Source organism: Dufourea novaeangliae, unplaced genomic scaffold (genome assembly GCF_001272555.1).
Source record: "Dufourea novaeangliae isolate 0120121106 unplaced genomic scaffold, ASM127255v1 scaffold60, whole genome shotgun sequence".
NCBI classification, from domain to species: Eukaryota; Metazoa; Arthropoda; class Insecta; order Hymenoptera; family Halictidae; genus Dufourea; species Dufourea novaeangliae.
The window spans coordinates 1,467,624-1,483,577 of record NW_015373935.1 but is presented as its reverse complement, the minus strand read 5'-3'; the positions used below and the strand labels follow the sequence as shown (position 1 = coordinate 1,483,577).

At 47.3% G+C, this 15,954-nt stretch overlaps 1 protein-coding gene across 1 annotated transcript in view; it reads right to left on the bottom strand.

Annotated features, from left to right (window-relative positions):
- Positions 1–623: 623 nt before the first annotated feature.
- LOC107185344 (homeotic protein ultrabithorax-like) overlaps positions 624–15,954 on the bottom strand; it is a 147,702-nt gene continuing 132,371 nt past the window's right edge. Inside the window, exon 4 of the mRNA XM_015573009.1 lies at positions 624–776. The gene's annotated coding sequence lies outside the window, so the exon portion shown is untranslated. The remainder of the gene's footprint in view (positions 777–15,954) is intronic.

Genomic DNA, 15,954 nt, shown 5'->3' with positions numbered 1-15,954 from the left:
CTCCCCAAACCCTGATCCTCGTTCGAGTATTTCTTTGCGCCCGCGTCGACGCTCGCGGACGCTCCTCTAACTTCCTAAGCGTTAACTTACTAATATTACCTCTCTCTCTCACTCTCACTCTCTCTTTAGCCTTTTCGTTACGTATTTAGGTTTCAAATTGAATTACGCGCACCCTACCGCACCGTACCGCCGAGAAACAACGAAACGGTTGAAAATAAAAAAAAAAAAAAAAATTAAAGGACGAACGGACGAGATTTTGATATAATATCTACGATATTTCTCCCTGTTTCCTTGTTTCTTTACCACGGTCCTGTCGTTCGTTTTTCGGTTTCTCGAGTTTATTTTTCTTCTGCTATATCGCTTGTTTCTTTCACACGCACACTTATTCTCTCTCACTCTCGTTCTTCCTCGCTTTCTACACATCCGGACGCGATCTTTCGCAATTCCGAAATTCACCAGAGATCCGTATAAGTCTGGAACTACTCCGATAACTCACCCCCTCTATCTACAACACTACTGCGTCAAAGCAGGAACTACAGATAGAGAGACCAGAAACGTTTGGGGGATGGCGGTGGATGGAGAACTACGACAATGCTAGGCTTGTACCGGACGTCAGTGTGGTGGTGGTTGGCTGGCGCGGGGGAGCGTGAGGCGGGTTCGTCACTCACCGGGTGCAGCATCCGATTCGCCGCAACCGATAAATTGACGATCGACAGATACGCACATCGACCATCTATTTGGCATTACAGAGACAGTGGATGCAGCCTGCCACTCACCTGGAACAGAAATCAGAAACGTGCGGCGTTAGGTGACTGTCAGCTGTTTCATGCAAGATCGAAAAGACTTTTTTCCGATCGTAGAAGTATACTCTTCGTTATCGCTGTATGAATACTGAGTAAGTGCTTTGAAAATGTACTACACAGACCCCTACATCGTTATTTCACAATTATGGGAATTTCTCAATTTTACATTTTCACCCATTTTATTCGTTTTCGTTTCAAACGTTAAATATCAACCGGCGACAGAATTTCACGTGGGACTTTTAAAATGAGTGTTACACCGGTGCAACATCGGGCATTAAAAGGTTAAGGTAATATTGAACATCGATTAATAATTACAATAAGGATTACTGAATCCTCAGCTCCAGCTCCCTCCTCTTAGATAACCCACACCCAAAGCACATTAACACCTCCATGACATAGCGACCAATCTCGTTACGAGCCCAATGCCGGCACCTCCTCCGGTACCGTTAGAGAAGACAAGGCCGGCAAATAGAGCAGCCAAAGAGTACGTGAGAAGAGCTAATCTCCTCATCCATCAGCGTTCTCGTAGAATTCCCGAGCGTTTACCATCGTCCACTTTGGGTCCTTGGACATATTTCCAACATTTCTAAAGGCGACTTTCGTACACCGTTTCTCTACCTCTCAATTACGTGGACCAGGGTTCTTAAACTCGTCGTGTAAGAAACAGCATGTCGATTTTCTCTAGGATAACGGCGAGAGACATTTTGAAAAGGAAATACCGAACACAGACCGCCATTCGTTTCGACGTGGAGGAGGAGGAGGTTGGTTGGCGAATCGTCGAACGGTGTGCAGCTCTCGGTCGTTTTCAAGGTTCGACTCCTCAGGGGTACGTTCATATGTTGAACGTGTCGAGGACACGACGGCGGGTCGGGGTCGTCGGGCCGCTGGTTCAGCTCCTTTTGTAATGGGGACGAATGCACGCGGTGCCTTGTCCAGCCACACGCACGTTGAGCCCCGGCTTTCCTGGTGTCTGTATCTCGGGGATATCGATAGCTCGCGTTAAGAGCGAAAGGGGTTGGGTCTGTGAAATGTCTTAGGGTGGAGTGGCAGGACACCCGAGCCAGCGCATTGCCAATCCGCTGCCAGTTCCGTTGCGTCCCTACCCAGCTCGCCCTTTGTCTCCCTTTTTATAACCGCTTCGTGCCCTCTGCAACCCCTTCCATCGTCCTTCTTTTCCCTTTCTTACCACCTTTTGATGCCCCCGAGATGGTACGTACTGCTTCCTTCCACGGATGGAAAGTGAATTTGTATATTTCTGACTCTGGACGAAAGAATAGAGGGTGTCAGAAATCTTCTTTTGGTGGAGTTGTCTGCAGATTCGGTTTTGCCCAACATATTCGGAATGGACGATAATGCTTCGAGGAAGAATACTTGCTGGTTAATAGACCGGTTTGAAAGATCTGATAACGTAATTTGTGGAATTAGAGTATGTAGTAGGATTTCTCGTCTGGCAATCGTGGTAGTACGGAGTTTTTGCATGGAAAAAGTAGATGCATTGATTATTGTGTGGAAGTTTTAAGCAAGAGATATTACGAAAATGTAATTCTTTCGAACGAAACGTGTGAATCTAATGTCGTAGGATCTATGCATATGGCCGACAGGGTAAACCGTCGAGTTCCAACATCCCCATAACCTAGGCTCCGTAAGCTACAAATCCTGACACTATCGAGTTTCAGCAAAATTTCTTGCATATTCCCCGAAATTCTTTCCATTTACAGTATCCGACTAAATAACTAAGAAACGTTCCTCAACAAATCTACATGGAAAAGTGCGAATACATCAAATCTCCATATCTCAGGCTAACCACAAATATTCTTCTCGAGCGCAATAGCATGTTGAATCCTCGTTTCTATTTGTCTTTATTTTCCAAGACGATTCTTTCCCGTTCCTGTGGCTCTATTTGTCATAACTCGAGGGTACCGCTCGCGATCGCAGTCGCCGCCGGCCAGCGAATAAATCACGGATGTCCACGGGGGCGGAAAGTGTTGCGCTTTATTTCTGTAAAGATTTCGAAAATGTTGTTTGCCCTGGCCACGCTGTCGAGCGGTCGTGACAAAAACGGATAAAGAAAGCGGAAAGGTAGGCGAGAGAGGATGTTCTCCCCCCTCGGGTCTTGGCAAGGTCGGCACATTTCACAGCCGCAAACTCGCGCCAACTGTTCAATCTTACCCCTCTTGTACGACCTGTTTCTTCGCAACGTCCCTGAACATCCTCACCCCGAAACTTATCCGCCATTGACGGGGGCTAGGGCGTTTATTCCCTTTATTTCTGATCGACTGATTTTTCGGCCGTTCGCGTAATCCCGACGAAATTGATTTCTAAATTTTACTACGATCGACTTTGGCAGGGTAAAATCGTGACGGGCGTGTGGGGTGAAACGATTTTGGGGGTGAATGTATTGTCTTTGAACCAGACCTCAATTGAAATTTGTGAAGTTCAAGTGTGTATTATATGCGGGTATGTTTGTGTTTGATATTTTTGTTCATAAATGATCTTTGAAAGTTAAACAATTACTTGGTGTCTTGGTAATTAATCGCTCAATAGAACATGTGATTTTGTTTACAGATCAACCGACTACTAATAAACGTCAAGTACTAATCAATCTATTCCACTCATTCTCTTAGATAATTCACTCAAGTCTTCGGAAAGCAACATCCGCAAACTCTGACTCACCGGAGTGAAACACTAACAAAAAAGATATGAAACATAGCGAAGGGTTCAACTCTAAGAAACATCCAATGAAGATGTTTCGCAAGTGGAATCGAGCAGGAAGAAATCCTTGGAATTTATTCAAGGAGCAGCTACGAATCGGGCTGCTTGGCTGTAACGTTTGTTTGTACCGCGGCTGTATTTCATTTTTGCCGTAGTTTGCTTTTCGGCCTAGAGTCACTTCGCCTTCTAGCCCCCGGGACTCTCTCTGCAACGAGCCCCGCCGGAGTTTAATGTACGTACACGAGCGTTGCTCCTTCGCGCATTTATCAGGATTTCCGAAGGAAGCCGGACTTTTTAAGCCGCGATAAATTCCCGTTCCGCGTGCCTTTACGTCGAGGAGTCTAATGTTGCTCAAAGCTCGCAAAAACCGAAAAGCACAAATCTCAATAGGACGCGGCAAAACAACCTTATCCGTCATTCAGAGGATTCGAGGCTGGACCCCGGTTCGGTATGGATCAGGTACCAATTCCTCTTACAACTAATATTATTTCAAAATTTACCCTCCACTCTATAATCTATAGTTTATAGAAAAAGGTCCAGGAGTTGTGTTAGGTTTGGATTAGACCCAAAAGTGTACTGTGGATGTAAAGTTAATTATAATACTGCTAGAAAATCACTGATAAAGTAACAGCAGCAATTATTACAGAATATGGGGAATTTTCATAAGTTACCTTATCGCTCATGGATTACACAAAATTACCCAAATCATGTTTTTCTTCAATATTTAATAATCACGGGTTCCCTAAAGCTGTCCATATTAAAATACTCTTTATTACATATGGCGTTCCGAACGGTTCTCAAACGCTTCTTACGTGAACGATCTCGAAAATCTCCAAGCTCTTCATCGTCGAGTATAGTCTTGAAAACGAAAACGTACACGACGGCTGGAGAAGATAGCCGTTCGAGGAATCGGGACACCGGGCGAATGGAGAAAAAATATCCACGAAGGTAATATCCACGTGCTGCTGGGTACGCGGTCCTGGGATAGAGGGAGAGAGGATAGAAACGGGATAGGACGAGGAAAGGGATGGGGGTTGAGCACGGAGCGGTTATTATCTATCGCTCTCGTTACCACAGGTTGCTCGTAAACCGGCCGCATCAAGAGGGTGGGGCGGCGTTTGGGTTGGAGAGCAGAAGCATAGGTAGGTAGATACCGGTACTCATATCGTTGTCGTCGTCCCGTACCCTCGGTGCCACCACCGAGTAAACCCCTCTCTCTACCAGTATTTTCATCGGGGTTACCCCTGCAGGATATCGCGGAGCTGCGCGAATGGACGGCCGCGTCGAGGGGGCACTTGAAAAATCTCGACTTGCGAGAGAGTGCCTTGCCTTCCCGTCGATTCGCTTCTATCCCACCGATTGCTTTCACCCTATTTCCTGTTACTTCCTCCGGAAAATCTTGCTTCGGGGAATACACTGTCCACACGTTTTCCTTGACTTTCGTAATTTTTTTAACAAGTACTTCGAAATAATTCTTTTAATTGTCGATGTTATTGTACTGAAATTTCAGATCGTACGATGTGTCTGGAGTAATATTAGGTATAGCGGAAAATTTGTTGTGCCCCTGTACTGGATTTGATATGTATTATTTTGCATGATCTTTCATCTGCCGGATAATTTCTCAATGTCTTACATATTGGTTCTCCATTTGAACATTCAAATTTTAGTAGCAGACAAGCATAATAGAAGTTTGTGTTGCAGTTAGATGTTGCTAATATATTATGACAAATATTTTCAGACATCTAATATTACATAAAAATAAGCAGAAGAATAATATAGATTATTCAATAATAATTCAATAATCATTGCAATATTCCTGTAATACTGGTCTTATTAGCCTATTTACGGGTTCTGAATTAATGGACTTGCAAGGCAAAGATATCAGGTCAGTCCATAAATTTATGCATATTCTTGTTTAATATTAATTCAATGTCCCTTAACATGTCACAACAGTATTTAAAAGCGACTAAACACCAGAGTTGAGCAAATTCTATTCGACTAATACATATTAAAAAACAGCGGTATCTAAAATCGTCATCCTTTAAACAGTCCATAAGATTAAATGTCTGTTCACCAGGTGTCGACGCATTCAAAAACTGTCATAGTATTATAAAAATTTGAATTTCCACGTGTAATCAATGAAAACCGTCAAAGTACTTGTTTCTATATTCCATCCGTTATTCAAAACTCTTTCATCTATATAATCAATTTGCCCACCACCGCTCTGGAAACAGACCATATCTCCAGAGTGAAAAATGAAAAAAAGAGCCACCGTGAACTTGGCGTAAAACGACCAGAAATGCCCATTCCTCACGGAACGTAGACACGGCAACTTCGTTGGTCGAATCGCGGTCCCAACACCCGTGACCGCGTCGAACTATAATTTCGAACGCGTTTCGCAGTCTATAAACGCGAAGGGAGCACAGTGATGATCGATATTTCAAGTCGGCGTGGGGAGGTAGGAGGAGACAGAGGAAAGAGCAACAAACGAACCGGGCCAGCGTGTCCGTGGCGGATCGCGGACAGGACACACATAGTGAGAGAGACAGAGGAAGTTCGCAGAAGCATCGGGGATTGAGATCGAGTCGACGGTTTTTTATCAGGGCGACCGTTGCACGAGCGCGAATTGCGCGTAACCCCCGCGGGGCAACAGCACGCCAGTCGCGACAGGGGGCAGCACCAACACCGTACCCGGGACCGATACTGCTGCGTGCGGTGTGTAGTTGCTGCGAGCAGCCGCTGCACCAGGAACTCATAAATCTCCGGGGATATAGATGGCTCTAGTGTCGCGTGAGGTTGCAAGCTACCCCATGCAGGGTGCCGTGGAACGCCCTCCCGCCCCTACTCTATCCCCCATACCCAACCCACGTCTCTCTACCTCGACCCCTATCTCTCTCTCACTCATCCTCCTCCACCCTGCAACCTGGCATCTCTGTCTCTCCCAATGGGATTCGGCTCCATCGGTCTTCCTCTGTTCTCGAACGCGTCGAATTACCGGAATCCCACCTTCGGAACCGAAGGTGGTCCGTTCTAGCCCCAAAGCTCCTCGGAACGGTACGATATTTCACGCGGGACTCGGGCATACAACACAGTCTCGCTAGGAACACGCAACCGTCATGGAGGATCATCGAACTATCTAGACTCGATAGGAATGGCGATGTAAAAAAAATTCTTGGGAAAGGCAACGCGGAAAGATACTCCGAACTTCGGACAGAGACACCTCTATACCCTCCTGCCCACGCGTGTCTAAGGAAATCCCATGCCGTATGTCGGGGATCGTGGCCATCAATCCTGGAGCAGCCGCGAGCACACGGTTCCGTGTCTCGTATAATTGAATCGTTGGCAGCGCACGGGGCGTGCAAGGAGCAAGAGACGAGGAGAAGCATCATATTCGATCCGCGCCGGGGCAACACACACGGGTTGACACGAGGGAACGCGCGTCAGGGCCAAGAGCAGGAAATAAGAGAAGCCTCCTCTTCTCGCTAGCTCTGGGGTGGTGGTGATCTCTGCCCGTGCCCCCGCAGTGTTTACACCGCCGACATTTCCGAGCGTTCCCGGGGCGAAATATTACCGTATCGCCCCGTAGTGCCCGGAGAGTGATATCGCCGGGTAATATATCGTTTCGCATGTTTTATAGCGACGGTCTGCTCGCCCTTATAGTGGGTGTACCTGGAAGTGCGGATATCTTGGGCTCGGGGATATATCGGACACACACCGAACCGAGGGGAATGTGTCCTTAAGCCGAAAGCTAAACACACAAGGGGTTCCTCCTAGCGGCGTCTGAACACCCGTGTCACTTGGAGCATAACGCGGTGAGAGCGAAACGATAAGAGGAGAGTCGTTAGCGATACAAACGCAGGAATAAATCATACGATCGTAGGATCTGAATTAGCATTCTGTATACGAAAAGCAAGATGATTAATGGGAGAGCAGAGATTATTAAAACGTTCGCCGCGAGGTGTGAATCGTGATGCAGATTCGACCGCGTTGGTTCGCTTGAAATTTTAAGCGGGATCGAGCACAGATATCTCGGCGGTCGCAGACACCAGGATCTGCCCGGGTATAAATGCAGGGAATACCTATAAGCGAACAGCGAGAAAGAGCGCCCTGCCGAGCCAGAACTTGCATGTTGGTACGGCTCCAGTGTAGGAGTAAAACGAGTACATAGGTCCGAGAAGGAGGAGATGGAGGAAGAGGCGCTTGATAGAGGAGAGAAAGAGGAAAGGGGTTTCCGAAGCGCGAGGGGGGCACGGAGGGTGTCCAGGGGCCAGAAAGCCAGAAACCAAGCAAGCCAGGCGAGCGAGCCAGACCAGCCAGCCAGCCAGCCAACCGAGCCAGAGAAAGGAGAGAGAAGACGACGCCGATGATGAATCACCCGCCAGGAGTGAGCAAGAGTAAAGGAGAGAGGAGAGCAATAAGAGGCCGCGCTACGCAAAAAAGGCTCGACGCTGGAACGCGCTAGAGCGAGTCGCTAACTGACTTATCTACACATCGGAGTATCAAGCCGTCCTCTCTCTTTCTCTCTCTTGGACGCTCGTGTGTAATGGGCTGTTCAGGGTATTTCGGTTATCCGAGTTTAACAAGGTATACGGAAACTTAAAACGTTTGGTCATCCCCGTGATCGATGCAATCTTTTGTTGTAATTAAAGGAATCACGTCATTTTTCACGATCTTAACCTCTGATAAAAGGGACTCCTTATAGAGTCAATATGACGCGACTGACGCATAAGTTTACAATGGACGTCTTGTCTCCGAAGGAATGTCTCGGGTATCATTGGTTTCAGATCGAGCCACTTCTTTGTTTTACCACTATGTCCATTTGACACCGAGGGAGAAATTAACTTTGGCAAATGAGAAACGGAAGAGTGTTAATAAATCCAACGATTAGTAAAACAAATTCTTCTCCGATCCCGGAACATTAAAATCTTCCACTACAATCTAAATTCACAAACATTCGCAACACAACTCGTCGGTTGTAGACTGTCCAAATGTAATCCCTCGCCTTTTCATCTGTACGGTGAACAGCCCATCAACGGACATTCTCATCAGCCAGACATTTGTTCCAGGACAGGGACTGCTATCGGGAACCATGGGAATCGTCAGGGAGGAGAATGAGTAATCGGTATCGAGGAGAAGCTGAATCCGTCCCGTGGGCGCGTGAGCGAACGACGGAAATCCGAGGGGTCTCTCCGTCGCCGAGGAAATTGGGTTCGTCTCTACGCCGAAGGAGCCCAGCGGTTGTAGGGGGACGAGGAAGCGAAAAGAAGTTCCCGAGTATCATCAAAGACCGCGCGCGTGGATCGGCGCGACGCGGCTGTGGACGTGGCGCGCACACCGATATCCACGTTCTATATAGAAAGTTGCGCTCTCGCTCGGTCACGGGTAATGGTTTTACGAGCGTCAAGGGTGATATAAAGAAAATGAAAAACACACCCAGCGCCGCTGCCAACATGCGCGAGGAAGGGGGGTGTAGTAGGATATAACTATGTTGTTGGATTCGTCCCCTACTCCTTTTCCTGTCTCCGCTTCCTTCTTAAGTTTCCGCGCGCGCGGGGTCGAGGAGGTGTGCGCTTGCACCGAGACCGGCCACCTCCGAATTCCAACCCTGATCCTCCTTCTCCACCCCCTCCCCAGTGATTCAACTCCCCGCGGAGTGCGTCGCAATTAGTTCTCATATTTCGCCACCACTCATGCCCGGGGGCTGAACTTTTAACGCTCTTTCGCGCGAGCACGCGCGCTGGGGCCCACTGGCCGACATGATTTACTCGGCCAAGAAGCGTAAACTTTCATTCGAAACTTGCATTCCGTTGTCCGTTTTTCGTCGGGAACGAATAATTTACCGAGGAGAACAGACCTACTTTCATTCGAAACTTGCATTCCGTTGTCCGTTTTTCGTCGGGAACGAATAATTTACCGAGGAATAATTGACCGATGTGCCGGAATAATCTCGGCCACCGTTTAACCCCACCCCTCATCGTGATTTACGAAGACGAGGGCGGAGGGAGGGCGGAGGGGTGGAGCGCGGAGCTCCTGGAGCATTGGAATAACGAAGGGGGGACGAGGAGGCGGAAGTAGCCAACACGCCCTTGCTTCTTTTTAACCTGGTACATACAGGCTGAACGGCTTATGCCGACGGTGACTACGCTCGGCCCGAGTGTATGGCCATTGTCTACAACCCCACACCCCCGTCGTCCTCGCCAATTGCCGTGTTATGAAGTGATCGCCCCCCTTTCGCAAGTTTCGATGGGATTCGGGGGAGAAGATAGATCCCGGTGATTGTTGGCTAACCCTTCGGTTGACGTTCTCCATGAACTCTCGCGGGGAACAAGATAATTAGATGTTTGGGGTCCTGAGCATTAAAACACGCCGGGAGCGACAGTTCGAAGGAGGCGAAGATCTCGTCGCATCGAGTCATCTTGGTTTGATACACGCTGAAAGTGAGGGTACAATGAACCGTGAAGGTTGTTAAAATATATGTGTTAACTTGCTGGACAGTTATTCTAATCACCGACAGATGCGACTGCAGTGGTCCAGAATAAAAATTTATCAGCTTCATAACTACTCAAGACCCGTAAAGAAGTAGAAGGTAACGAGTTGCGGGGCATTTTGCGCTTTTCGAGACTTTCCACGCGATGCAGAAGTGCATCCTTCAACCACGGCCGGCGTCCCGCGGAGTGTATCGCAATTAAGGCAGCGTCTTCAACCCCTCGGGCGCACAAGTCACGAAGTTCTTTTGCCTTTGTGCCGCGGTTCACGGACGTAAGAAAGTTTTCGGGAACTTTACCAAGAGTCTGCAAAAGGTTATTTCAATATTGCGATGTGTGGAAGTTGGGTTGTTGACGCGGTAAATGCGTATACGTACTTAATTTGTTGATGTGTAAATAATTCTATTTCAGAAGCCTAGATAATTCGAACTATATTTGTAATAAACATTTTGGCGAATATACTTTTTCTTAAACAGTGTTTCGTTCTATTTTGGCCCAATCATGTTTCCATTTCTTCAACGTTGTTTCGACTTTACAACATTTCTTACTTAACCTTAATATCGCCTTTTCAGAAATTTTTGTGAAATATGTAACGCAATTCTTACTAATCTGCATGTTTCTCCTTCCTCATTATTATTTCGAATCTACAGATAGACCGAGGACCGTAGCATAGTTAATAATATATTCCAGAAGCAATACGTACAGAGGTGAGAAAAATCGATCGCTAATATCACAATAAATCTAACGATCACCTTAAACACGTAGTACTGTACTTCGAAAACATACTTCGTTTGCTGTCTGCCAATATTCCCGTCATTTCCTTCGTCATTAATTGCAATCACAAAGGATCCCAGATCCGATTAATCTATGCACGCGCGTAATGACCGAGGCGTGAACGGCGAAATCGACGGAAGTCCTGGCGGATCGAGGCATTAATCTCATTCCGCGATAAAGTAAAGTGAACAATGATAAATTCCGCCCAGGATATTTATCACTCGCTCGCTCACGCGGTCAAGGAACATTTAGCCTGTACCACTTTATTTCAACGCGATCTTGCTCCCGGGTGGTCTGTATAAATAAGCCGCCGTCCGAAACTGGAAACGAAGCGAACGGTGTCGAGCGAATCAACCGTCCAACTCCACGTCTCTGTCCCTCCCGCCGAACCGATTCGTTTTAACGCGCTCGTTCACTTTTTAATTAACGCCGCGACGACGACCAGGCGTTATCGGGTGCCCGGTAATTATTCGCCAAGCGGACACAGGATATGAGCGGGCACGGGGATTGATGGACAACGCGGGACTCGGTCATTCTTGCCGTGTTAAACGAACCGTGTAATCGCGCGCTCGCACACGGGACACGTCCTGGCAGAAAACCGGCGGCGAGCCCGTGGTTTTTCAGCCACGGCAAAGAAGGCGTAAAACTGCTCGTGAAACTCTCGTCGCGGCGCTTTAACCGCCCCGACAGGTCGTGAATCGCGAACGAGTTCGTTACAGAGGCGTCCACAACACGGAAGACCGTAATTACTGTTCCTCTGATTTGGAGGTGGTGGTGGCAAACTTTTGAAATTCCCATGAGAGAAATTCGTACGGTACAAATTGTAGAGTAAAAATCATTTGGGATTGTTTGGAAAATTAGAAAGTGGTGAAATCAGTCTTGTAAGTTTAACCCTCTATAGCCCGAATTTTTGTCGTGACTATACAAAAATTTACGCAACACGGAACCAATGGATATCAATCTCTAAAGACAAATTAACAATAAATATACAATTTTCAAATATTACTTCGATATCTCGACCTAGAGTTGATAACCGCTACAGAGAATCTCATCGGTTACCAAAGAGATTATAGATAAAAAAAAATATCGATACATCGGTAGGTGACTTTAAAGTCACAACAGAGCTATAGAGGGTTAATGCACGGAGGTGAAAGCTTAACTGGAACTAGTAATACATTAGACTGAAACGGAACTAAACTGAAATGTGAATTGGAACGAACTTCTTAATGACTGTGTCGATATCTAAATGTTTTGGAGCAGAAATACGGAATACAAGATAATACTGTACTAAAGTGTCCAACAAGGTGCCATATAAATTACCACTACCAACAATAGATCAGCTCATAAAAAATCAATAGCTCGAGCAAGAAGATACAAGATGGAGTCAAAGAACCCTCCCAGTTCCCATCTTCCGTGGACCGAAAAGCCCATTACACCAGCCACGGCGAAAGTGTTAATGGCGGACAGAACGAAGAAACGTGGTGTCTAAAAAAAAATCCAAGTCCTCCTCCTGATGCCCATACAGAAAAATGATCGGTTACGTAAGATAATTTGGCAACGTCGCAGCCCCAGCCATCACGTTGCAGCCCGAGAACGGTCGTTCCGTGTGGTGTGCATGTATATACGTGTGTGTTAGAAATATCCAGCCAGACGAAACGTATGCTATCCTCTCTCCGCGGCTAGCCAAGACCCGAAAAAGCGAGTAAAAAAAAGGCCACGGAGGCCTTAGGTTTTGTGTTGCGAGAGGTTCTCTAGTCAGGCTCTGGTGCCTCTTGTCCCGTTCTACGACCCACACCGTCCTAACTCGAAATCCAAACTGGTGGCGGGGAGGGAAACACATAGGGATAGACAGAGAAAGAGAAAGAGCGAGACGATGGAGAGATCCGAGGAGGGCTAGGGAGCAAGGAAGCAAAGAAAAGATCGAGATGGCGTTACGATTCTCCGTTTCTCTTCTTTTTCATCCGACCGTCTCTGCCGCTCTCTTTCCTCCTCCGTTGACTTCGGAGCCCGGGGATTCTGGGAGTTTTTAGAGTGCGGCCCCTTCATTGTTGTGTAAATGTGGACCAATGGCGCCGGCAGACGGGGCGCTGTTCACGTTTTAAATGCTAATACCCGGGCTGTACAAAACCGGGTTTTGCGAAATTCGCGGCTTCCTTCGGCCTTCCGCCGCATCAACGGCAGCACCCCGCCACGGTTATTAAGCTATCAAGCCGCGCGAAAAAGCTTTTGTTTATGCCTGCTTGCGCCCGCGTCGTGCCGCCTATTCCTGCTAGCCCGAAAACCGTTGCCACTATGCGCACTACAATATGATCCGACCTTTTGTGTTTGAATCGCGATTGTTAACGCGATAAAGTTTGGAACACACTTAAATCCCCGGAACTAAACCACTGATACCAGTATTAGATTGTTACATACAAGCCTCGAGCATCAGATATTTAGCATCGCTTCTTATTACGATAAATTTTAATGAGTTTTATTTTGTCATAAAGTTCATAAGTTAATGACACGCAAAACCTGAATTTTTTTATGGTGTTGGTCAAGCTTTTATTTAGATATTTAGTTCTCATTCAAACGATTTCTTCAATACAAAACTGAGTGAGATGTACCAATTCCATTTTAACTTCAAAGTGCATTTAACAGAGCTATCTGAATTTATTTGATCAGCAATGAATTTTATTGCCAACCCAAACAGTATTCCGCCATGTGAAATCTGCCATTGATATTCGAGAAGCTAATAAACGTGTTCGAGGTTCATCTAGTCACACTGCTTTACGAACACACACACACACACACAGTAAAAAAACCATGAAATTCTTTTAAACGCCCGAAGAGATCGGATCACCGCAGCGGCGAGGACATTTCTCAAAATCCAATTATTCGTCCGTCCAACGCGAGATAAATTTACTCGACGCGGTGGATTTATACGGAAATCATCAAGATGGGCCCCGATACGACGCTCCCGGTCGTTCGCCGCAGAATTTACGACAGAAAGTAAGCGAACGCGAAATGAAAGCGAAGATAATAAGCGAAGAGGAGAAAGAGAGAAAGGGGGCCGGGAGAGATGGAGCGAGAAAACGGAGCCGAGGCCGATCGTTCCAGGCCCAAGGCTACAATGATTCCTCGTGGAGAGATAAGAGAGTCGGAGGAAGCCTCGATAAATGAAGTATGGCATTAAGACGTAGCGGAGTACAAGGGCGCGATCTGCCGGACGATCCCGTAACTCGTAAGTCTCCCCTCTCCAAAGGAACACCCCGTAGGCTCGGGGAAGCCCCCCTGTTCGTCCCTGTTCGCCCGCGCCAAGCCCAGCCGCGGCGTGCTGGCGGATGTCCCGGACGAGTCGGATCGCACACGGGCGTAGACTTTATGAGAATTCAAGTGGTATCAGCTAATAATGACGGTCGTAAACGTCGCGATAGAATCAACAACGAAGAATTATTGCCAGGCAGTTACGTGGCAACGAAAGGCGTAAAATGGTAATGAACTGTAATCAAAACAAATCATAAAACAGCGGACACCAGCAGCCCCCCACGCCCCTGCCGTAAGAGATAAAGGTCACAGTGACCCCGTATACAGGGTCCATACGCACCTGATGCACGTCAGAATAAACAGTGCGCACAGAACAGCCTAGTTGGTTTTACTTGATTGCCGTAATTTTCGGTAGCCAGACCGATGATCAAACAGTAAAACCAAGGTAGGAATTGGTCGATTTATTGAAAAGTAGTTCCTATTGGGATATGAATAAGTTCTATAAGTCTAGTTGCCACATTTCACCATTTCATCCGTTCGGTACTACTTCATTATGATGACAATCGGAACAAGTCCCATTGATCTAATGTCTAAGAGATTTGATTAGTAGAAATCGCAATCCTTCCCGAAGTATGAGAAAAGGGGCTTTACAGGTTGTGTAATAGATAGGGTGAGATTAAATCGAATCAAGGTGGTGAAGACAAAGAGACAATGGGTTCGCGGCAGGTGGCCGTGTAGAAATTTTTCTAGGACGTCTGCGCGGGAGGTAGGTCAGGGTCTGATTGCAGGAAGGAAGCAGTTAGGCCCGGTTAAAGTCGTTAAGCCAAGTTTACGAGGTGTTACCGGGAGCGTAACCTGTAAATCTCAAAGGCGGCGGAGAGCGCGTGCCGGTGGCCGCCCTTGGTAAGGCCGCGGAAGGGGTAATGGATATAACTGGGGTGTAAGAACCGAGGTAAGACTGGCCCGAGCGCTATAAACGCTTTTATGGATCGTAAAATGTCTTCCTTTACAGCCAATAAAGATCCCCGACCTACCGTGTGACGAGCAACCGGGCGGGCTGAGCGTATGCGTCGCGTCAAGGAAAGACGGAGAAGGATCGGGGGTGGGACGAGAGAAAGGGAAAAAGATTCACGCATCAATCTGTCGGAATAACGTTTTTACTGTTGCAATAAAATCAGACGGTGTCGATGCTTTATCCCGTCTTGATGAGACCACCTAGTCGCAAGTTTATTGGATCATTGAGGCGAACAGCCGTGAGAATGCGTTCGTCGGGGAAATGCAAGTGGCCGAGCCGAGTCAGCGCGAAAGTGCATACGTATGTATACATATATATGGACATGGAGTCGGTGCAGACGGGGATTCCCTGAGGCACGAACGCTGGAGCCCGGCGTTGAGAACCAGAAACAGCACTGTAAGTTACTGTACGACCACGTCGATAAAAACAAACCATAAAACGCATTACCGGCAATCATTGGACTACCGTGGAATGGCGTTAAGCACGGTAAGTAGGAGCGGCTCTAAATTACTGGACGTACCGATTGAGGCGTCGGTAAGGTAGAATGGCTACTTTATCAGCGGAGAACGCGTTGGCCCGTGCTGCCATCTACGGCGGAAACAGGCAATTAAAATAAAATAGTGCGCGGAGTGGTACACGAGCATTTCCCATTTCGAAAATTTTCTTCGTGTTCCTGTATTTCAAGACGTTTTCAGGCTTTCCCAAGCGAATGCTGCGATAAAGGAACGATAGCATATTTTTATTTTTGCGAAACAAAGCCGTATAACCATGGAGGATGGTGAAGAGTGACGAGCCAATGCGACGAAATAGTCGTCGTCGGGCGTCCCCGCCTTAACCACGCCCTCGAGAGCCAGGGGGTGAGGCGGCCATAATTAAGCCAGATGTCGTTAAAGCCACTAGATGGCATCGCAATACCGTG